General features: G+C 35.9%; 1 protein-coding gene across 6 annotated transcripts in view; it reads left to right on the top strand.

Annotated features, from left to right (window-relative positions):
* The window catches only part of SCAPER (S-phase cyclin A associated protein in the ER), a 470,315-nt gene that overhangs the window by 67,795 nt on the left and 378,493 nt on the right, over positions 1-24,027 (top strand). The window contains exon 1 of one of the 6 annotated variants that reach the window (XM_079128862.1): positions 2,862-2,884. The exons of the other annotated variants lie outside the window; for them this stretch is intronic. The gene's annotated coding sequence lies outside the window, so the exon portion shown is untranslated. Of the gene's footprint in view, positions 1-2,861; positions 2,885-24,027 lie in introns of those variants that run through there. 6 annotated transcript variants of the gene reach the window in all.

The raw sequence follows: 24,027 nt of genomic DNA on the forward strand, positions 1-24,027 counted from the left end.
TTTATAGATGGTTGGCATTTTCTGATGGTCATTTTCTGAGACTGTTGGATGATTCTTTTAAATAAATGAAACTTGTATGTGTTTATGACTAAGGTAAGAATGGCATGAGATGGTAAAGGGAACACAGTTTAAATTTCTTTATCTTATGCACTTAAGTGACAACTTTGTCGATGTACCAGTACTTACAAACAGTAACACTCAGTATTAGTTTTTTCCGAGCAAAGGAGTAGATGTCACTGGCCTGTACTTTTGAATCAAAATGCAGTCTGTAAAAATAAAAAAAAATTAAAAAAATTAAAATAAAATTTAAACTGCCATTTAGATACATAACTAATTCGTGCTATTTTTTTTTCTGCTGAGTGTACAGAATATATTGTCATAGTAATATAATTTTAGATTATCTAAAGAAAATTAGAGCACATGATTGGTAATTATCATGAATGTATACAGTGGGCACAGATCATGTGTTTGTTTAAACTGATTTCAATGTGATTCAGTGTCAGATCTAGCCAATTTAAAGTTTCTCTGGAAACTTAGTTTCTGTGTAAATTTTGCATTTGATAACAGAAGGCAAATAGCCCATCATATTACAAAGAATACTGGCTTTAAACCATGCAGAGTTGCCTTTGACATGTTTAGCTTTTTATCAGCTGCATTAAAAATGTTGGCAAAAAACATCAGGGAGGAGATAAAAAAATTCTTAGAGGTCAATGTGAACGATGATACAACATATCAAAATCTCTGGGACACTATGAAAGCGGTACTAAGAGGAAAATTCATTGCATGGAGCACATTCCAGAAAAGAATGAAAAGTCAACAACTAAATGACCTAACATTACAGCTCAAAGCCCTAGAAAAAGAAGAACAGAATAACAGCAAAAGTAGTAGAAGACAGGAAATAATTAAAATCAGAGCTGAAATCAATGAAAATGAAACAAAAGAAACAATTCAAAAAATTGACAAAACAAAAAGTTGGTTCTTTGAGAAAGTAAGCAAAATAGACAAACCCTTAGACACACTAACAAAGAGAAGGAGAGAGAAGACTCAAATTACTAAAATACATGATGCAAAAGGAAATATCATGACAGACACCACTGAGATACAGAACTTACTTTGAAATTCAGTATTCCAACAAAATAGAATCTACCGAAGACATTGACAAATTTCTAGAGACATATGCTCCTCCCAAGCTAAACCAGGAGGACATACACAATTTAAACAGATCAATATCAAGCAATGAAATAGAAGAAGCCATTAAAAACCTACCATCCAAGAAAAGCCCAGGACCAGACGGATTCTCAGCCGAGTTCTACAAGACCTTCAAAGAAGAACTCATTCCAATACTTCTCAAAGTATTCCAGGAAATAGAAAAGGAGGGTACCCTACCAAACTCATTCTATGAAGCTAATATCACCCTCATACCCAAACCAGGAGAAGACACATCAAGGAAAGAAAATTTTAGATCAATATCCTTGATGAATATAGATGCAAAGATCCTTAACAAAATATTGGCAAACCGTATCCAAGAACATATTAAGAAAATTGTGCACCACGATCAAGTGGGGTTCATCCCTGGAATGCAAGGATGGTTTAACATCCATAAATCAATCTCACCCCAATTAGAATGGCTATTATCAAGAATACAAGCAACAATAGGTGTTGGAGAGGATGTGGGGAAAAAGGTACACTCATACATTGCTGGTGGGGCTGCAAATTAGTGCAGCCACTTTGGAAAACAGTATGGAGATTCCTTAGAAAACTTGGAATGGAACCACCATTTGACCCAGCTATCCCACTCCTCGGCCTATACCCAAAGGACTTAAAATCAGCATACTACAGAGATACAGCCACATCAATGTTCATAGCTTCTCAATTCACAATAGCCAGACTGTGGAACCAACCTAGATGTCCTTCAATTGATGAGTGGATAAAGAAACTGTGGTATATATATACAATTGAATATTACTCAGCTATAAAGAATAATAAAATTATGGCATTTGCAGGCAAATGGATGAAAGTGGAGAATATCATGTTAAGTGAGATAAGCCAATCTCAAAAATCCAAAAGATGAATGATCTCACTGATATGTGGATGATGACACATAATAGGGGGTGGGAGGGGGGGCGAGAATGGAGGAAGGAGGGACTGTATAGAGGAAAAAGAGAGGTGGGAGGGGTGGGGGGAAGGAAAAAATAATGGAATGAATCAAATAACATTACCCTATGTAAATGTATGATTATGCAAATGGTATGCTGTTACTCCATGTACAAACAGAAACAACATGTATCCCATTTGTTTACAATAAAAATAAATTAAAAAAAGTTGGTAAAATTTTATTCATTTTTCCAAACATGTTTCTTTTTCTTCCTTCTTCATCTTTTTTTAAAAATAAAATTTTAAGAGCAGTTTTAAGTTTACAGCAAAATGGAGAGGAAGGCACATGTTTTGATGTGAACTTACAGAATGAAATGATGACTCCAGCTAAGCAAATTAATATATTCATAACCTCACTTTGTTATCTTAGTCTGTATGTGTGTGATAATAGCATGAAAATCTACTCTTAGCTAATTTTCAATGTATAATACATTAGTATTAATAATAGTCCTCATGCTTGTAAAATTAGATCACTAGACTTTTCATTATACTCATTTGGAAGTTTGTACACTTTGACCCACAGTTTGCCCTCCTCTGCCTGTGGGGTAACTACCATAATTTTAATTTTTTGCGGGGGATACTGGGGATTGATCACAGGGTCTTGCACGTGGTGGTAACTACTGTATCACTGAGTTCCATCCCAGCCCTTTTTTTTTGAGATTGGCAGGGTGTTGCTGATCTGGATTTTGAAATCCTCCTGCCTCAGCCTCCTGAGTAGCTGGGATTACAGGTTTGTGCCACCATACCTGGCTTATTCTACATTGTGTTGAATATTTCCTTTGCTATGCAGAAGATTTTTAGTTTGATGAATTTCTTTTGTTCATTTTTGTTTTTGTTGCTTGAGAATTCGGTGTGGTATTCAAAAAAGAATCATTGCCAAGACAGCATCAAGGAACTTTCCATTTTTGTTTTCTTCTAGGAGTTTTACAGTTTCACATCTTGCATTGAGGTCTTTAATCCATTTTAAGTTGATCTTTGTGGTGTACGACAAGGTTTCAGTTTTATTCTTTTGCATATGGCTATTCAGTTTTTTAAAATGCCATTTATTGAAGATGCTATCTATATTTGTCTTGGTGGCCTTGTCAAAAGTAATTTTTTTGCACAATAATTTATAATGCATAATATTTATTTGGATAGTCTTTGGTTTATTTCTGGACTCTTATGTTCTCTTTCATTGATTTATGTGTCTGTTTTATGCCAGTACCTCTTTTGATTACTATAACTTTGTAATATAATTCGAGACAGGAAGTATGATGCCTGAACTTTGTGTTTCTTTTTAGGCTTTCTTTGGGCTATTGGTCTTTTGTGGTTCCATACTTACCTTAGCATTGTTTTTTTTCTATTTCTGTGAAAAGTGTCAGTGGAATTTTGATAAAGGATTGTTTTGAATGTGGATATTGCTTTAGATAGTGTAACATTTTAGCAATGTTAACACTTCTGGCTCATGAACATGCAGTTGATATCCATTTATTTGCATCTTCAGTTCTTTTCATTAATGTTTTAGTTTTTAGTGTACAGGTCATTTAGTCCTTTGGTTACATTTATTCTTAACTATTTTACTCTTCAAGTGCTATTTTAATTGCAGTTTAAAAATTTTTTCAGATAGATTTTTTTTTTATTGTAAACAAATGGGATACATGTTGTTTCTGTTTGTACATGGTGTAAAGGCATACCATTTGTGTTATCATAAGTTTACATAGGGTAATGTTGTTTGATTCATTCTGCTATTTTTTCCCTTTCCCCCACCCTTCCCACCCCTCTTTTCCCTCTATACAGTCCTTCCTTCCTCCATTCTTGCCCCCGTCCCTAACCCTAACTCTAACCCTAACACTAACCCCTCCCTTCCCCCTTTATGTGTCCTCATCCACTTATTAGCGATATCATTCGACCTTTGGTTTTTTGAGATTGGCTTATCACTTAGCATGATATTCTCCACTTTCATCCATTTGCCTGCAAATGCCATAATTTTACCATTCTTTATGGCTGAGTAATATTCCATTGTATATATATACCACAGTTTCCTTATCCATTCATCAATTGAAGGACATCTAGGTTGGTTCCACAATCTGGCTATTGTGAATTGAGCAGCTATGAACATTGATGTGGCTGCATCTCTGTAGTATGCTGATTTTAAGTCCTTTGGGTATAGGCCGAGGAGTGGGATAGCTGGGTCAAATGATGGTTCCCTTCCAAGTTTTCTAAGGAATCTCCACACTGCTTTCCAGAGTGGCTGCACTAATTTGCAACCCCACCAGCAATGTATGAGTGTACCTTTTTCCCCACATCCTCTCCAACACCTGTTGTTGTTTGTATTCTGATAATTGCCATTCTAATTGGGGTGAGATGGAATCTTAGTGTAGTTTTGATTGCATTTCTCTTATTACTAAGATGGTGAACTTTTTCCATATGATTGTTGATTGCTTGTAGATCTTCTTCTGTGAAGTGTCTTATTCATTTCCTTAGACCATTTGTCGACTGGATTATTTGCCTTCTTGTGTAGAGTTTTTTGAGTTCTTTATAGATTCTGGAGATTAGTGCTCTATCTGAGTATGATTGGCAAAGATTTTTTCCCACTCTGTAGGCTCTTTCTTCGCATTGTGATAGATTCCTTTGCTGAGAGAAAGCTTTTTTAGTTTGAATCTATCCCAGTATTGATTCTTGCTTTTATTTCTTGTGCTATGGGAGTCCTGTTGAGGAGAAGTCTGGTCCTAGCCGACATGTGAAGATCTGGAACCCACTTTTTCGTCTATATTTTGCAGGGTCTCTGGTCTTGATCCAAGGTCCTTAATCCATTTTGAGTTTAGTTTCGTGCATGGTGAGAGATATGGGTTTAGTTTCATTCTGTTGCATATGGATTTCCAATTCTCCCAGCACCATTTGTTGAAGAGGCTATCTTTTCTCCATTGCATGTTTTTGGCCCCTTTGTCTAGTATGAGAAAATTGTATTTATTTGGGTTTGTATCCGTGTCCTCTATTCTGTACCATTGATCTACCTTTCTATTTTGGTACCAATAATATGCCGTTTTTATTACTGTTCCTTTGTAGTAGAGTTGAAGATCTGGTATTGCTATACCCCCTGTTTCACTCTTCCTGCTAAGGATTGCTTTAGCTATTCTGGGTTTCTTATTCTTCCAGATGAATTTCATAATTGCTTGCTCTATTTCTGTAATGTATGTCATTGGGATTTTAATTGGAATTGCATTGAATTTGTATAGCACTTTAGGTAGTATGGCCATTTTGACAATATAATTCTGCCTATCCAAGAACATGGGAGATCTTTCCATCTTCTAAGGTTTTCTTTAATTCCTTTCTTTAGTGTACTGTAGTTCTCATTGTAGAGGTCTTTCACCTCTTTTGTGAGATTGATTCCCAAGTATTTTATTTTTTTCGAGGCTATTGTGAATGGGGTAGTTTTCCTGATTATTCTTTCCAAGGATTCATCACTTATGTATAAAAATGCATTAGATTTATGTGCATTGATCTTATATCCCGCTACTTTACTGAATTCACTTATAAGTTCTAAAAGTTTTCTGGTGGAATTTACTGGTTCCTCTAAGTATATAATCATATCATCAGCAAATAGGGATAGTTTGAGTTCTTCTTTTCCTATTCGTATCCCTTTAATTTCTTTGGTCTGTCTAATTGCTCTGGCTAGAGTTTCAAGGACGATATTGAATAGAGAAGTGGTGTAAGAGGGCATCCCTGCCTTGTTCCAGTTTTTAGGGGGAATGCTTTCAGTTTTTCACCATTTAGAATGATATTAACCATGGGATTAGCATAAATGGCCTTTACAATGTTAAGGAATGTTCCCACTATCCCTATTTTTTCTAGTTTATGTTTACTACCAGTCCTTATGTAAATGTATCTAGTCATTTTGCTTGTCTAAAGCTTGTTCTCCATTAGATTCCTTAGGAAAGGCTCATGGGACAATACTCCCCTGAGTTATTGCAACGTTAACAGGGTGTTGTGCTTTTTTACCAGGAAGGTCCAGTTTGGATTGAATGTCAAGTCCTCATATCTTCTTTCCTAGAGTATATTTAAAATGTACTCCATTTTCTTCTGAAATAAAATACTTTTAATGTTATATTAGTTTTTCCCTTATAAATCACAATACTTAAACAAGTATGATTTATATAGTTAGCATTCACCCTTTTCTAGTGAAGAGAGTTTTGACAAGTGCATTTGATTATGAAACCACCCAACACAGATAGCAACCTCCCCAAATTATTCTGGGTGTACCCTTTCTTTCTCAACAGAGTCATTATAGGTATATAGGAGAGCTACTGTTTTTCTATGTTGACTTTGTGTTCTGATACTTTGCTAAATTTGTTTATCAGCTCTAGTGGTCTTTTGGAGGAACTTTGAGGATCTCAGTATAGGATCATATCATCTGCAAAATGTGATAATCCGACTTCTTTCTGTGTTTTTATTCCTTTATTTCCTTCTCTTGCCTAACTGCTCAGTCTAGAATTTCTAGTACTATATATGAATAGAAGTGGTGAACATAGACATCCTTATCTTGTTCCAGAGTTTAAAGGAACTGTTTTCAGTTTTTTCCCATTCACTATGATGTTGGCTTTGGGTTTTGTTATATAATTTTTATGATGCCGAGGTATGTTCCTTCTATCCCCAGTTTCTTCAGTGCTTTTATGATGAAGCTGCATTTGGTGCTGAATTTGTAAAAGGCTTTTTCCTCGGCATCTGTTGAGATGATTAAGTGATTTTTGTCCTTAATTCTATTTATGTGATGAATTACATTTATTGATTTGCATATGTTAAAACATCCTTGCAACCTTGGGATAAAACCAAGTTGATCATGATGTATAATCTTCTTAGTATGTTGTTGAACATGATTGCTAATATTTTATTAAGAATTTTTATGTCTAATATCAAAAAGGTATAGTTTCTTTCCTTGATATGTCCTTATCTAGTTTTGGTATGTGACACTGGCTTCATAAAATGAATTTGGGAACTGTTTCATCTCTTTCTATTTCATGGAATAAAGTGAGGAGCATTGGCATTGTTCTTTAAAGGTCTGGTAGAATTCAGTTCGTCTTGGGCTTTCTTTGCTGGAAGTTTTTTTTTTTTTTTTAAACTGCTTCTAATGCACTGCTGGTTATTGGTTTGTTTAGTTTTTCTGTGTCCTCTTGATTCAATTTTGGCAGATCACATGTGCTTAGAAAAATGTATCTATTTCTTAGAGGCTTTAGGCTCCATTGTATACCGTATCAATTTTCATCCTTTACCTTTTGGTCTGTGGTTGTCTTTGCCTGTAAGTTGAGTCTTGTTGCAAACAAACATATAGTTTATCTGGTATTTCATCCACTTCAGTATCTTTTGAAGTCGGCTGCTGGTGAATTATGAACTCTAGGAGGCGTCATGTATCTTGTTTTTTTCATATTTCTTATATTCCTGTGTTGGGTTTTATAAATCTGTTGGAAGAATTTCTCTCCTACTCTTACATGTGGGCCTTTTTTAGGACACAGATTTCTCTTGCCAAAGTGTCATAAAGTGATGGAGAACGAGACTCTTTATAGCGTTGGTATTCAAAGACTTTGTGTTAATTCTCTTTGTTCACGCTACAGGAGTGGATGCCTATGAATGGGATCTGAAACACACCCCTCCCTCCCAGGCTCTGTTCCTACTGCAAGGGCCTGGTCATTAGTTTGGGGTTTTTGTCTCTTCTATTGTTTTTATTAAAGCATAGGTGAAGTTTGAGGGTGGCTAACTTGTTTGTGGAGCAAGGTGTGCTATCTTTTGGCTGAATTTAGTTCAGCAGCAGAATCTCTACCCTGTAAACTTGTAGTGTCCTTGTAGATTCTCAGCACCTCATAGAAAAGAAGGAAACAAACAATAGCAACAACCAATGCAAACAATATACTTATTAAATAAATACCTAGTACCTACTATGACATCTACAATACTACCAGAAAACAGGAATGGATGGGTCAGCAATTGGTAACAGCCAAAACAATAAAGAAGTGTGAGTAGATCTGGCATTAAAGTAAAGAGCAAATATTAACTATGGAATCCACAGTGTAATAAATGCAAAATAACCCAAAACCTTAACTCTTAGAAGACAAGGAAAAATAACTATTGTTAAAAAAAATGCTAGAAATGAGAAAAATGTGTGTGTGTGTAAACAATCAGCACATCAAGAACAGATAAAAGAAAAAGATTTTTTTTTTTATTGTAAACAAATGGGATACATGTTGTTTCTCTGTTTGTACGTGGCGTAAAGGCATACCATTTGTGTAATCATAAATTTACATAGAGCAATGTTGTTTGATTCATTCTGTTATTTTTTCCCTTCCCCCCACCCCTCCCACCCCTCTTTACCCTCTATACAGTAGTTCCTTCCTCCATACTTGCCCCCCTCCCTAACCCTAACTCTAACCCTTCCCTCCCCCCCATTATGTGTCATCCTCCACTTATCAGCGATATCATTCGTCCTTTGGCTTTTGGAGATCGGCCTATCTCACTTAGCATGATATTCTCCAATTTCATCCATTTGCCTGCAAATGTCATAATTTTATCATTCTTTATGGCTGAGTAATATTCCATTGTATATATATACCACAGTTTCTTTATCCACTCATCGATTGAAGGGCATCTAGGTTGGTTCCACAGTCTGGCTATTGTGAATTGAGCAGCTATGAACATTGATGTGGCTGTATCTCTGTAGTATGCAGATTTTAAGTCCTTTGGGTATAGGCCAAGGAGTGGGATAGTTGGGTCAAATGGTGGTTCCATTCCAAGTTTTCTAAGGAATCTCCACACTGCTTTCCAGAGTGGCTGCACTAATTTGCAGCCCCACCAGCAATGTATGATCGTACCTTTCTCCCACACATCCTCGCCAACACCTGTTGTTGCTCGTATTCTTGATAATCGCCATTCTAATTGGGGTGAGATGGAATCTTAGGGTGGTTTTGATTTGCATTTCTCTTATTACTAGAGATGTTGAACATTTTTCCATATGTTTGTTGATTGCTTGTAGATCTTCTTCTGTGAAGTGTCTATTCATTTCCTTAGCCCATTTGTTGACTGGATTATTTGAATCTTGGAGTAGAGTTTTTTGAGTTCTTTATAGATTCTGGAGATTAGTGCTCTATCTGAAGTATGATTGGCAAAGATATTCTCCCACTCTGTAGGCTCTTTCTTCGCATTGCTGATAGTTTCCTTTGCTGAGAGAAAGCTTTTTAGTTTGAATCTATCCCAGTGGTTGATTCTAGCTTTTATTTCTTGTGCTATGGGAGTCCTGTTAAGGAAGTCTGGTCCTAGACCAACAAGGTGAAGATTTGGACCTACTTTTTCTTCTATAATCTGCAGGGTCCTCTGGTCTGATTCCGAGGTCCTTAATCCATTTTGAGTTTAGTTTCGTGCATGGTGAGAGATATGGGTTTAGTTTCATTCTGTTGCATATGGATTTCCAATTCTCCCAGCACCATTTGTTGAAGAGGCTATCTTTTCTCCATTGCATATTTTTGGCCCCTTTGTCTAGTATGAGAAATTGTAATTTATTTGGGTTTGTGTCCGTGTCCTCTATTCTGTACCATTGATCTACCTTTCTATTTTGGTACCAATACCATGCCGTTTTTGTTACTATTGCTTTGTAGTAGAGTTGAAGATCTGGTATTGCAATACCCCCTGTTTCACTCTTCCTGCTAAGAATTGCTTTAGCTATTCTGGGTTTCTTATTCTTCCAGATGAATTTCATAATTGCTTGCTCTATTTCTGTAAGGTACACAATTGGGATTTTAATTGGAATTGCAATGAATTTGTATAGCACTTTAGGTAGTATGGCCATTTTGACAATATTAATTCTTCCTATCCAAGAACATGGAAGATCTTTCCATCTTCTAAGGTGTTCTTTAATTTCTTTCTTTAGTGTTGTATAGTTCTCATTGTAGAGGTCTTTCACCTCTTTTGTGAGATTGATTCCCAAGTATTTTATTTTTTTCGAGGCTATTGTGAATGGGGTAGTTTTCCTAATTTCTCTTTCTGAAGATTCATCACTTATGTATAAAAATGCGTTGGATTTATGGGCATTGATCTTGTAACCTGCTACTTTACTGAAATCACTTATGAGTTCTAAGAGTTTTCTGGTGGAATTTCCAGGTTCCTCTAAATATATAATCATGTCATCAGCGAACAGGGATAGTTTGAGTTCTTCTTTTCCAATTCGTATCCCTTTAATTTCTTTGGTTTGTCTAATTGCTCTGGCCAGAGTCTCAAGAACGATGTTGAATAGAAGTGGTGAAAGAGGGCATCCCTGCCTTGTTCCAGTTTTTAGGGGGAATGCTTTCAGTTTTTCACCATTTAGAATGATATTAGCCATGGGCTTAGCATAAATGGCCTTTACAATGTTAAGGAATGTTCCCACTATCCCTATTTTTTCTAGTGTTTTGAGCATGAAGGGGTGCTGTATTTTATCAAATGCTTTTTCTGCATCTATTGAAATAATCATGTGATTCTTGACTTTAAGTCTGTTAATATGGTGAATTACGTTTATTGATTTCCTGATGTTGAACCAACCTTGCATCCCTGGGATGAAACCCACTTGATCATGGTGCACTATCTTTTTAATATGTTTTTGTATGCGATTTGCTAAAATTTTGTTGAGAATTTTTGCGTCGATGTTCATTAGGATATTGGTCTGAAATTTCTTTCCTTGATGAGTCTCTGTCTGGTTTAGGTATCAGTGTGATATGGCTTCATAGAATGAGTTTGGGAGGATTCCCTCCTCTTCTATTTTATGGAATACTTTGAGAAGTATGGAATGAGCTCTTCCTTAAAGGTTTTGTAGAACTCGGCTGAGAACCCATCTGGTCCCGGACTTTTCTTTGTTGGTAGGCTTTTGATGACTTATTTCTATTTCAGTACTTGAAATTGGTCTATTTAAATTGTTTATGTCCTCCTCATTCAGTTTAGGCAATTCATATGTCTCTAGAAACCTGTTGATGTCTTCGAAATTTTCTATTTTGTTGGAGTATAGATTTTCAAAATAGCTTCTAATTATGTTTTGTATTTCCATCCTGTCTGTTGTGATATTTCCTTGTTCATTCCGAATTTTAGTGATTTGGGTTTTCTCTCGTCTTCTCTTTGTTAGTGTGGCTAAAGGTTTATCAATTTTGTTTATTTTTTTCGAAGAACCAACTATTTATTTTGTCAATTTTTTGTATTGTTTCTTTTGTTTCAATTTCATTGATTTCAGCTCTGAGTTTAACAATTTCCTGTCTTCTACTACTTTTGGTGCTGTTCTGTTCTTCTTTTTCTAGGGCTTTGAGCTGTAGTGTTAGGTTGTTTATTTGTTGAGTTTTACTTCTTTTATTAAATGCGCTCCATGAAATAAATTTCCCTCTAAGTACTGCTTTCATAGTGTCCCAGAGATTTTGATATGATGTTTCTTTGTTCTCATTACCTCTAAGAATTTTTTAATTTCCTTCCTAATATCTTCTGTTATCCATTCATCATATAATAGCATATTGTTTAATCTCCAGATGTTGGAATAGTTTCTGTGTTTTACTCTTTCATTTATTTCTAACTTCAATCCATTATGATCTGATAGAATACATGCTAGTGTCTCTATCTTCTTGTATTTGCTAACATTAGCTTTGTGGCATAATATATGGTCTATTTTAGAGAAGGATCCATGTGCTGCTGAGAAGAAAGTGTATTCACTCTTGGTTGGATGGTATATTCTATAAATGTCCGTTAAGTCTAAATTATTGATTGTGTTGTTGAGATCTATGGTTTCTTTGTTCAATTTTTTGTCTGGAAGATCTGTCCAGTGGTGAGAGCGGCGTGTTAAAATCACCTAGTATTATTGTGTTGTGGTCTATTTGGTTTCTGAAATTGAGAAGGATTTGTTTGACATACATAGATGAGCCACTGTTTGGGGCATAGATGTTTATGATTGTTATATCTTGCTGATTTATGCTTCCCTTAAGCAGTATGAAATGACCTTCTTTATCCCTTCTGACTAACTTTGGCTTGAAGTCCACATTATCGAAATGAGGATGGATACTCCAGCTTTTTTGCTGAGTCCATGTGCATGGTATGTTTTTCCCCATCCTTTCACCTTTAGTCTATGGGTATCTTTTTCTATGAGGTGAGTCTCTTGTAGGAAACATATTGTTGGATCTTTCTTTTTAATCCAATCTGCCATTCTGTGTCTTTTGATTGATGAATTCAGGCCATTAACATTCAGGATTATTATTGAGATATGATTTGGTTTCCCAGTTATTTTGTTCATTTTTAAAATTTTATTTATTTACTTATATATTTATTTGACACGACTTGGTTCCTCCTCTATTTGACAATTCCTTTAGGATAATTCCTCCCTTTGCTGATTTGCTTCTTTGTCTTTCATCTCTTCCTCATGGAACATTTTGCTGAGAATGTTCTGTAATGCTGACTTTCTTTTTGTAAATTCTTTTAGCTTTTGTTTGTCATGGAAGGATTTTATTTCATTGTCAAATTTGAAGGTAAGTTTTGCTGGGTATAAAATTCTTGGTTGGCATCCATTTTCTTTCAGAGCTTGAAAAATGTTGTTCCAGGCCCTTCTAGCTTTTAGGGTCTGGATTGAAAAATCTGCTTATATCCATAGAGGTTTCCCCCTGAATGTAATTTGGTTCGTTTCTCTCACAGCCTGTAAAATTCTGTCTTTATTTTGTATGTTAGGTATTTTCATTATAATGTGCCTTGGTGTGGGTCTCTTGTAATTTTGTGTATTTGGAGTCCTATAAGCCTCTTGAACTTGATTTTCCATTTCATTCTTCAGATTTGGGAAATTTTCTGATATTATTTCATTGAATAGATTGTTCATTCCTTTCGTTTGTTTCTCTAGGCCTTCCTCAATCCCAATAATTCTTAAATTTGGCCTTTTCATGATATCCCATAGTTCTTGTAAATTCTGTTCATGATTTCTTACCATCTTCTCTGTTTATTCAACTTTGTTTTCAAGGTTAAATATTTTGTCTTCAGTGTCTGAGGTTCTGTCTTCCAGGTGTTCTATCCTATTGGATATGCTTTCTTTGGAGTTCTTAATTTGGTTTATTGTTTCCTTCATGTCAAGGATTTCTGTTTGGCTTTTTTTCAATATCTCTAACTCTTTATTGCAATGATCTTTTGCTTCCTGTATTTGCTCTTTTAATTGTCGATTGGTGCCACGCTCCTCCTCCTCCTCCTCCTGGCAGGACCCAGTGTTCAGGAACGGTCTCTTTGAGTCCAAACAGCTCGCCACGCAGCTCCTCCTCCAGCAACCGCCTGTAGCTCTGGTATAGTCACTCGGAATTCAAGCACCCATGCTCCTTCTCCTCCTCCTCCTCCGGGCAGGCCCCGGTGTCGCTCTGAGTCCAAACAGCTCTCCTCACAACCCCTCCTCTGGGCCGCTGTCCGGAGCCCCAGTGGTGGCTCCAAGTCCCAGCGCTGTGCTGAGCGGCCTCCTCTACGATGCTCCCAGTTGTCTGAGTTCACTGCTCCAGCGGGGAGAGGGGTGTCTCGCCGGGCAGCTCTACTTCACAAAGTTCCCTGCGTTCCGGGACGACCGCCCCATCCCGGACGCCTTCCCAAGGGGAGAGAGTCACCCAGCTGCTTCGAGTTGGTCCCAAGTCTCTCAATATCTCCTCTTTTGAATCCTGAGTCCTGGAGCAACCTGAAATGCAGCCACCCTCTAGTCTGCCATCTTGAAAACCCCTGAGATAAATTATTTTTGGTATAAAGAGATGTAACTGATGTTGGCTGTGGGTTTTCCACATATGGTCTTTGTTGGAGTAAGGAAATTTCCTTTTATGCTTTTTTTATTTGGAATTTTTTAAAAATTAAAGAATGTTGAATTTGCCAAGTGATTTGTCAGCATTTCTTGAGATACTTTTTTTAATTTTCTTACACCTGTTATAGTGTTGATGTGTATGTCACATTGATTTGTATATGTTGAACCATTCTTGTGTTCTAGGGATTAGTCTTACTTGGTGTGTAGTCTTTTTGATGTACTGTTGAATTGGTTTGCTAATATTTTTTTAAGGATCTTTGCATGGATGTTCATCAGTGATATTGGGCTGTAGTATTCTCTTTTGGTATCTTTGTCTTGCTTTGGTATCAGTGTGATGCTGGCCTCATATATGACATTGAGAGAATATCTTCTATTGTTTTTAAGAGGGATTGGTATTGTAGTAGTCCCCCCTTACCTATGGTTTCAGTTATATGCAGTCAGCTATGGTCTGAAAATACTCAGATAACACATTCATGTAATATTTATTATTGTTACAGTTGTTCTGTTTTAGTTACTGGTGTCACTTGTTTAATGTGCTTAATTTATAAACTGAACTTTCTCTTATGTATTTAATGCATATGTTCCCTTCTGTGGTTTAGACATCCACTGGTAGTCTTGAATGTATTCCCCGCATTTAATGGAAGGACTATTGTAATTCTTCTTTGAACATTTGGCAGAATTTAGCCATGAAACGATCTCTTCCTGAGCTTTTCTTTTTTCTTCTTTCCTTCCTTTTCTTTTTCTTTTTCTTTTTGGTACTCAGAGTTTTGGGTTATTCTTTGTTGGGAAATTTATAATTCTTACTTTAATCTCTTTATTATTAATCTGGGTTTTTATTCTTGATTCATATTGTTCATGTTTTTAGGAACTTTGTTTCCTCTAGGATATACATTTGTTGGCATATGATTGTTCATAATTTTCCCTTTAATTCCAATGCATCTGTTACAATGTCCTCTCACTCCAACTCCCCATGGTATTAGGGATTTAATTTAGGGACACTACCACTGAACTGCATCCTCCAGTCTGTCCCCCAGTACATTTTTTTATTTTTAATTTGAGACAGGGTCTCACTAAGTTGCTGAAACTGCCCCTGAACTTGTGATCCTCCTGCCTCAGCCTCCCAAGTAGCTGGGATTACAGCTATGAGCCACAGTACCTGACATTCATTTTTAAATTTTATTTATTTGAGTTGTCTTTTTTAAAAAATTGTTTTTATCTTCCTCTTGAATTGACCCTTCTATTATTATGTAATGACTTTCTTTCCTCAGAGTTTTTGACTTGTAGTCTACTTTTCTGATATGATTTAGTCAATTCTGCTTTCTTTTGGTTTCCATTTATGTAAAGTGTTGTTTTCTATCCTTTACTCTTAGCCTCTTTGTATCCTTGAATCTCAGTTGTTTCTTGTAGACAACATGTAATTTTTTAAAATCATTCAGTCACTTGTATCTTTAATCAGAGTCTAGCACATTCACATTTAAAATAGTTACTGATAAGGAGGGATTTACTGTTACATTTTTAAAACCGTTTTGTTTGTCTTGTGGTTCTTTAATTCCTATTTTTATCACTTAATTGTATTTTGTGTTTGTGTGTTTTTTATTTTTGGTACTGGGGATTGAACTCAGGGGTACTCTACCACTGAGCTATATCCTAACACTTTTTATTCTTTTATTTTGAGACAGAGTCTCACTAAATTGCCCAGGCTGGCTGCACACTTGAGATCCTTCTGCCTCAGGCTCCCGCATCACTAGAATTACAGGCATGTGCCTGTGTATGTCTGGCTTATTTGGTTGGTTTTGTATTGCTAAGTTGATTCTTTACTCTTTTTCTAAAGTGTACCTTGTTTAAACATTTTCTTTGTGGTGACTAAGGAGCCTATATAAAATATCTTATAATAGTAAGCTGATAATAGCTTGACGTCCCTTGCATGCAAGAACTCTCTACTTTTATCCCTCTTCTTCCTTCTGCTACCTTCGCCTCCCCCTATCCCTTTTTATTTTTTGGGATAGGGTCTTGCTAGGTTACTGAGGCTGATCTTGAACTTGTGACCCTCCTGCCTTTTCCTCCTGAATAGCTGAGATTGTAGGTTTGTATATCCTTGCCCAGCTATAGCTGTTTGATATATTAGTATATAATACAGTTACAGTTGATTTAATACTTTTGTCCTTTATTTTTATGATAGGTTTATAATTGATTTATCCACTACTGTATTATAGTCATAAAATATTCTCTTTTTACATACTTATTTTTTATTTATATATTTACTGTTTACAGCAAATTTCAATCTTATACTCTCATGTTGCTGTTAGTATCCTTTAGTTTCAACATGAAGAACTCTCTTAGCATTTCCTGTAAGGCAGGTCTAGTGGTAATAAACTCCCTTAACTATTGTCTGTGAAAGTTTCACATTTCAGGTTTACTGGATCTTATATTCTTTGATGACACTTTACATTAGTACTTTGAATCTATATTAGAGCTGTAAGGTTTCTAGTGAACAATCTATTGATAGTGGGTAGGTGGAGTGTACGTAAGAAGTCACTTTTGTCTTGCTGCTTTCAAAATCCTAACTTTTTTCAATTTGAGCATAAATGTGTCTTGGTGTAGTTCTTCCTGGATTTGTCTCATTTGGTTTCATTTGGGCCTTCTAGATCCAGGTTTCTGTTATCTTCCCAAGTTTATGAAGTTTTTAGCTTTTTAATTTTTTTTTAAAGTAAGTTTTTAGTTTGTTTTTGGTACTAGAGATTGAACCCAGGGGTGCTTTACCACTGAGCTACACCCCCATCCCCTTGACCCCTTCTTCTTTTTTTTTTTTTTTTTTTCAGTTTTGAGATAGGTTCTAAGTTATTTAGGGTTTTGCTAAGTTGTTGAGGCTGGCCTTGATATTGCAATCCTCCTGCCTTAGCATCCTGAGTGACTGGGGTTACAGGTGTGTGCCATTATGCCTAGCTGTTATTTTTTTAAAATAAATTTTCTGTTCGTTCTCTTATTTTCCTCTTTTTAACTCTAGTAGTGCACTTATAGTTCCCACTTGATGCTGCCCCATAAGTTCCTTAAACTCTCGCTGTTTTCTTCCTTGGGTTGGATGGTTTCCAGTAGCCTGTCTTTGAATTTGCCATCCTTTCTTCTACTTCATTTCATCTGCTTTCTGTCTTCTAGATTGCATTTTTCAATTCAACTATTACGCTGTCTTTACTGAAATACAATTTGTTCGTGTTGTATGTTTCTGCCCCTTGGTGATCATCCTTATCATTATTTGCATTCTGTTGGATAAGTTATATATCTCCATTGTTTAGGACCAGTGTCTGGAGGTTTATCTTATTCTTTTATTTGGAGCATATTTACTTGTTTCTTTATTTTCCTTTACTCTTTGTATTGGTTCTTGTGCACTAAATAAAGCATCTGCCTCTTCCCGTCTTGTCATATTGGATTTGTGCAGGAGATGGATCTTAACAGCTCAACCAGAGAGTCTGGATGCTTCTTAAGGCTTTGGGCTTATCCAAACTTACCTTTGTTTCTAGTGGCCACCAACTTAACATGTGCCAAGTCCTTTTAGTGCCCTCAGACAAATGAGATAAAAACTATAGTCTCTCAAGATACAACTGAAGGGCTGGGAATGCTGCTCAGTAGTAGAATGCTTGCCTACCATGCCTTAAGACCTTAATTTCCATCCCATGTACCTTCCCTATCCCCGCCCCCCCCCAAAAAAAAAAAAAAGCTGAAAAAGTCGAGGTGTTAAATGTGTGCTCCAGTACTTTTTTATTAAGTCTGCAAAATTTTTTATCCTGTTATTTTGCTCCCTGCTCCATCTGTCCTCAGAGATAGGTGGGGTAGCTGACTCTTTGGCTATAGTTTTGCAGCAAGTCCATAGGATGAGCTCTATGAAGTACCCACATGTCCATCTAGGTCTGTGAAGACTAGTAATTGACTGCTTTTTTGGGTCCCCAGATGCAGGCTAATTCATGATTGGACATACAGGTAGCAGCTGGAAAAGCTAGACATTAAGTGTGTGATTAGTCCCCTTCAGGGAGAAATTGGGAGCCTGGAGGTTTTGTCATTATCTCAGTGCTGGACTTGTGTGTATACCTATTAGAAGTGTACCTATTTATGAATTATCTTCTTGATTGTAATGGCTTAGGGAAATTCACAAATGTAGAGCCCCATCAACTCCCAGAGCTAGGTGATTTAGGAGCCAGTCCATCTGGTGGGAGCTATAAAAGTTGGGGCATTCAACACCTGCACAGACTCCTCCTGTGGAAAATCTTTAGTTTTAGTTTTATTGGTGGAGTAAGTTTCTGGGAGAAAGGATCAGGAATTGCCCATATGCCCCTTCAGGCTCGCAGAAGTTTGTTGTTTACCTGACCTGGTAGCTCTCAGATGAAGGTTAGTTAGAAATTAAGTCCTCAGGCAGTAGCTGAAAAAATGTGCGGATAAACCATGAGGAAATCAGTGGGAAAATTTACCTTCCTCTCTTCCTTGATCCTAGGGTGTTAGCTGCTGGAAGTGAGCTCATACCCATTTAAATCACCTCTTTATACTCTGTAATCTTGGAGACTCAGCAATACTGAGGCCATTTCACTCTCAGAGCTGGGTGATTTAGGAGTCAAATTCTCTTGTGGAAACCATAAAATTGGGGTGCTGTATGTGTGGTTGAAATCCCTCTTCCTTCTTTCTTCAGTGAGAAACTGGAAGTTGGGAATTCCTTCCCAGTTGTAAGGTACCTTGCCCAGGGTGGTGTTTGTGTAGAGTGCATTTCAGCTTTTTCTATTCACTTTGATGTGGACATTTTCTCAGTTACCTGGCCTGTGGGAATCTTTTAACTTTTCTGGCTATCCCTTAGTGGCAATTGATCCTTGGATAGATGTTTTTTCATTGCATCCTGGGAGTAGGAAAAACTGGGAGCCTCCAAATCCTGCCATTGTGTTTTAAATTTCTACTTCTACTTATTCACTGCTAGTATATAGGAAAAGTGATTGACTTTTGTACATTGCCCTTGTGTCTTGCAATCTTGTTATACTTGCTTACTAGTTCCAGGATTCTTTTGAATTTTCAACATAGACAGTCATATCATCTGCAAACATAGGCAGTTTTATTTCTTAACAGTCTGTGTATTCTTTTATTTCCTCTCCCCTCCATATTGCATTAGCTAGGACTTGGTGATATGTGATTTTCTTGGCTCATTTCTTTTCTTTTCTTTTTTTTTTTTTTTTAAGGGGTGTGTGTGTGTCGGGGGGGCAATCTATGAAGGGACTGATAATAATTTCACCTGTCAGGACATTAAGTTCTTGATTGATGGAGGATCTGGGAAGCACATCAAATGCTCTATCCCCTGAGATGGCTGGGTATCAAAGACTATAGTAGATAATATGTAGAAGATAGGTGAACAACATATTTAAGATCTAGTTCACTCTGTCTCTTAGCCCTTCACTTTCTCTGAAGAAACCATGTGACACACTCATTCAAGAGGAAGTAAAGCATGTTCAATAGTATTGGATCTGACACTTGCAAATTGTGTAATTTTAACACTAGTGTGGCTCAAATTTTTATTGAAAGTTGGAAGATAACAACTTTGCTGGTTTTCTATGTCCACTGTAACAAATTACCACAAATTCAGCAATTGTTTTAAAATTTATTTTTATTGTAAACAAATGGTATACATGTTGTTTCTGTTTGTACATGGAGTAACAGCATACTATTTACATAATCATACATTTACATTGGGTAATGTTGTTTGATTCATTCTGTTATTTTTTCCTTCCCCCCCACCCCTACCATCCCTCTTTTCCCTCTATACAGTCCCTCTTTCCTCCATTCTTGCCCCCCCCCCATTATGTGTCATCATCCGCTTATCAGTGAGATCGTTCGTCCTTTGGTTTTTTGAGATTGGATTATCTCACTTAGCATGATATTCTCCACTTTCATCCATTTGCCTGCAAATGCCATAATTTTATTATTCTTTATGGCTGAGTAGTATTCCAGTGTGTGTGCGTGTATATGTATATCACAGTTTCTTTATTCATTCATCAATTGAAGGACATCTAGGTTGGTTCCACAATTTGGCTATTGTGAATTGAGCAGCTATGAACATTGATGTGGCTGTACCTCTGTAGTAAGCTGATTTTAAGTCCTTTGGGCATAGGCCGAGGAGTGGGATAGCTGGATCAAATGGTAGGTCCATTCCAAGTTTTCTAAGGAATCTCCATACTGTTTTCCAGAGTGGCTGCACTAATTTGCAGCCCCACCAGCAATGTATGAGTGTACCTTTTTCCCCATATCCTCTCCAACACCTATTGTTGCTTGTATTCTTGATAATTGCCATTCTAATTGGGGTGAGATGGAATCTTAGTGTAGTTTTGATTTGCATTTCTCTTATTACTAAAGATGGTGAACATTTTTCCATATGTTTGTTGATTGCTTGTAGATCTTCTGTGAAGTGTCTGTTCATTTCCTTAGCCCATTTGTTGATTGGATTATTTGCATTCTTGGTGTAGAGTTTTTTGAGTTCTTTATATATTCTGGAAATTACTGCTCTATCTGAAGTATGAGTGGCAAAGATATTCTCCCACTCTGTAGGCTCTCTCTTTGCATTGCTGCTAGTTTCCTTTGCTGAGAGAAAGCTATTTTAGTTTGAATCTATCCCAGTTGTTGATTCTTGCTTCTATTTTTTGTGCTATGGGAGTCCTGTTAAGGAAGTCTGATCCTAAGCCAACAAGGTGAAGATGTGGACCTACTTTTTCTTCTATAAGATGCAGGGTCTCTGGTCTGATTTCAAGGTCCTTGATCCACTGTGAGTTGATTTTTGTGTTTTCTTTTTTCTCCTTATTGAAACATTTTAATTTTTTATTTCTTTACTTTTCTTGCTCTTTTTTTCTTTTTGTTTACCTGTTCCCTCAGAGTCTCTTTCTCCCTTTTTGCATGCTAACATGCATTTTCTTTTGATTACACTCTCACCCTTTCTATTATCTAGAACTTCTGTATATTTTTTTCTTATCCCATTAACAGCCACATTCTACATCCCTCTGCATCCTCTTGGCTCATTTCTGATCTTAGTGGAACAACTTCTAGCTTCTCACCATAAAGTATATGTCAGCTGTAAGTTTCTTACAGGTATTCTTTATCAAATTGAGGAAGTTTCTCTTTATACCCATTAAGAATTTTTACCATGAATGGGTATTGGATTTTATCAGATGCTTTTTCTGCGTCAATTAATCATCATTCTATTTTTCTTTTGTTGTGGATTATTTTCGTTAATTTTCAAAAAATCAGCCTTGTATAACTGGGATAAATCTCATTTGGTCATGGTGGTTAATTCTTTATGTACATCATTGGATTTGATTTACCAATATTTTGCTGAGGAATTTTATATCTGTGTTCATGAGAGTTAATGGCTTCTAGTTTTTTTTTTTTCACATTAAATTAATTCTAGCCTTATAGAATGAGTTGGAAGGTATTTCCTCCACTTCTGTCTTCTGAAAGATATTGTAGGGAATTGTTATATCTTCCTTGAATGATAAAATTCATCACTGAATATATCTGGGCCTGTGCTTTTTGCTTTGGAAGGTTATTAATTATTAATTGATTTCTTCACAGATATAGGTTTATACAGATTTTTTTGTGTGTGAGTTTTTGCAGTTTGTTTCTTTCAAGGAATTGTACCCTTACCTTAGGTTATCAAGTTTATGGGCATAAAGTTATTCATATTATTCTTTTGTTATGTTTTTGATGACTGGAGTCTGTAGTGATGTTACTGCTTTCATTTCTGTTGTTTATAATTCATGTACTCCCTTAGTTTGGCTAGATGCTTACTGAGTTTACTAATCTTTTCAAAGCACCAGCTTTTGGTTTTGTTAACTTCATTGATTTTATGTTTCAATTTCATTTGATTTCTATTCCAGTTTTTATTATTTCTTATTTTTGATATAATTTGCTTTTTTTTTTTCTAATTTCCTTAGGACCAAACTTAGATGATTGATTATAGATATTTTTTATTTTCTAATATATTTATTTGGTCTAACAATTTGCCTGCTAGTACTGTTTTTGCTGCATCACATGTTTTGATGAATTGTTTTCATTTTCATTTCGTTTAAAATATTCTAAAATTTCTTTTGAGATTGTTTTCATAGACTTGTGCTATTTAGAAAAGTATTATTTAATTCTGATATTGATTTCTGGCTTAAGTCCATTGTGGTCTGCGAGCAGACATTACATGATTTCTATTCTTGTAAATTTGTTAATGTGTTTTTCTGGCCCACAATGTTTTCTATCTTGGTAAACATTCGATGATCTCAAGAAGGATGTGTTTTTGGCTGTTATAGATGAAGTAGGCTGTGGATATCAGTTTTGTCCAGTTGATTAATGATGTTGTTAATTATGTACTTACTGATTTTTGCTTGCTAGTTTTGTACATTACTGATAGTTGTTGAACTAAGTACAGTACTAGATTCATCTACTTTTCTTTGCAGTTCTCTCATTTTTTGTCTTTTGTCTTTTGACAAACTATTATCAGTACATACATATTAAGAATTATTCTATTTCCTGGAGAGTTTACCCCTCTATGAATATGTGGTACCCTTCTTTATCCCTGATAACTTTTCTTGCTTTCAGTCTTTTCTGAAATTAATAATTACTCTTGCTTTCTTTTCATTATTGTTAACATGGCATATTTTTCTTCATCTATTTACTTTGAACATATATGATGTGTCTTTAGTGCTGAATTTGGATTTATTGCAGACCTATAATATTTTTATTTAATTAAAATGGGTAAAAAGTATATGTAATTATCACATAGGAATTGTTTTTGAAATATGTATAAGTTATGAATAGCTAAATAAAGGTAATTAAATGTGAATCATCTCACATGCTTATCTTATATTTGTGGAAAGAACACCTAAAATGTACTCTTAACACTTCAAGGATATAAAACATTGTTATTAATAGTGGTCAGTAGATCTCATGGACTTAGTCCTCTTTTTTAAGAATTTGTATCCTTTGACCAACATCTCCCCAGCCATCCCTGCCCATCACAGCTCCTGTTAACCACCATTCTATTCTCTATTTCTATGACTTCAACTTGTTTTAGAGTTCACATACAAATGAGATTCCCTATTTGTGTTTGTGTGTCTGGCTTATTTCACTTAATGTAACATCCTCCAGATTTATCTGTATTGTTGCAAATGACAGAATATTTTCTTTTTAAAGACTGAGTAGTATTCCATTGCATTGTGCCTGTGTGTGTGTGTGTCTAGACACATACCACACTTTTTTCATTTATTCATCCATTGATAGACACTTAAATTGATTCAGTATTTTGATTACTGTGCATAGTGGTATGATGAAAAGCAAAGTGCAGATATCTCTTTGATATATTTATTTCCTTTAGGTGTGTACCCAAAAGTGGCATTGCTGGATCATATGGTCATTCTTTTTAAATTTGGGGGCATTTCCATACTGTTTTCTATAATGGCTCTACTGACTTATATTCCTACCAACAGTGTACAAGCATTTGCTTTCTCCACATTCTTGTCAACACTAATCTTTTCTTTCTTTCCCATCCCTCTTCTCCTTACTCTCTCTCTCTTTTTCTTTTTCAGTACTGGGGATTGAACCCTGGGGTGCTCTTGTACTGAACTACATCCCTACCCTCTTTTATTTTTTATTCCGAGAGAGGATCTTGCTAACTTGTTCAGGCTAGCCTCAAATATGTGATCCTCCTGCCTCAGCTGGGATTACAGGTGTACAAGATGTGTCAGTTCATCTTTAAGAAAAAAATTTTTTTAAACAATAGCCATCCTAACAGATGTGAGATGGTATTTCACTGTGGTTTTAATTTGCATTTCTTTCATGATTAATGATGTTGAGTACCTTTTCATATACATATATGCCATTTGTAAGCCTTCATTTGATAACTATTTAGGGTCTTTAACAATTTTTTAAGTGGGCTCTTGTTAAAGAGTTGAATTCCTTATGTTTTTTGGATATTAACCCTATCTGAGATGTATGGTTTGTAGATATTTTCTCCTGTTTCATAGGTTGTTTATTCACTGTTGTTTCTTTTGATGTGCAGAAACTTTTTAGTTTGATGTAATCACATTTGTCTAATTTTATAC

Source organism: Sciurus vulgaris (genome assembly GCF_902686455.1).
Source record: "Sciurus vulgaris genome assembly, chromosome: 2".
In the NCBI taxonomy this organism is placed as follows: Eukaryota; Metazoa; Chordata; class Mammalia; order Rodentia; family Sciuridae; genus Sciurus; species Sciurus vulgaris.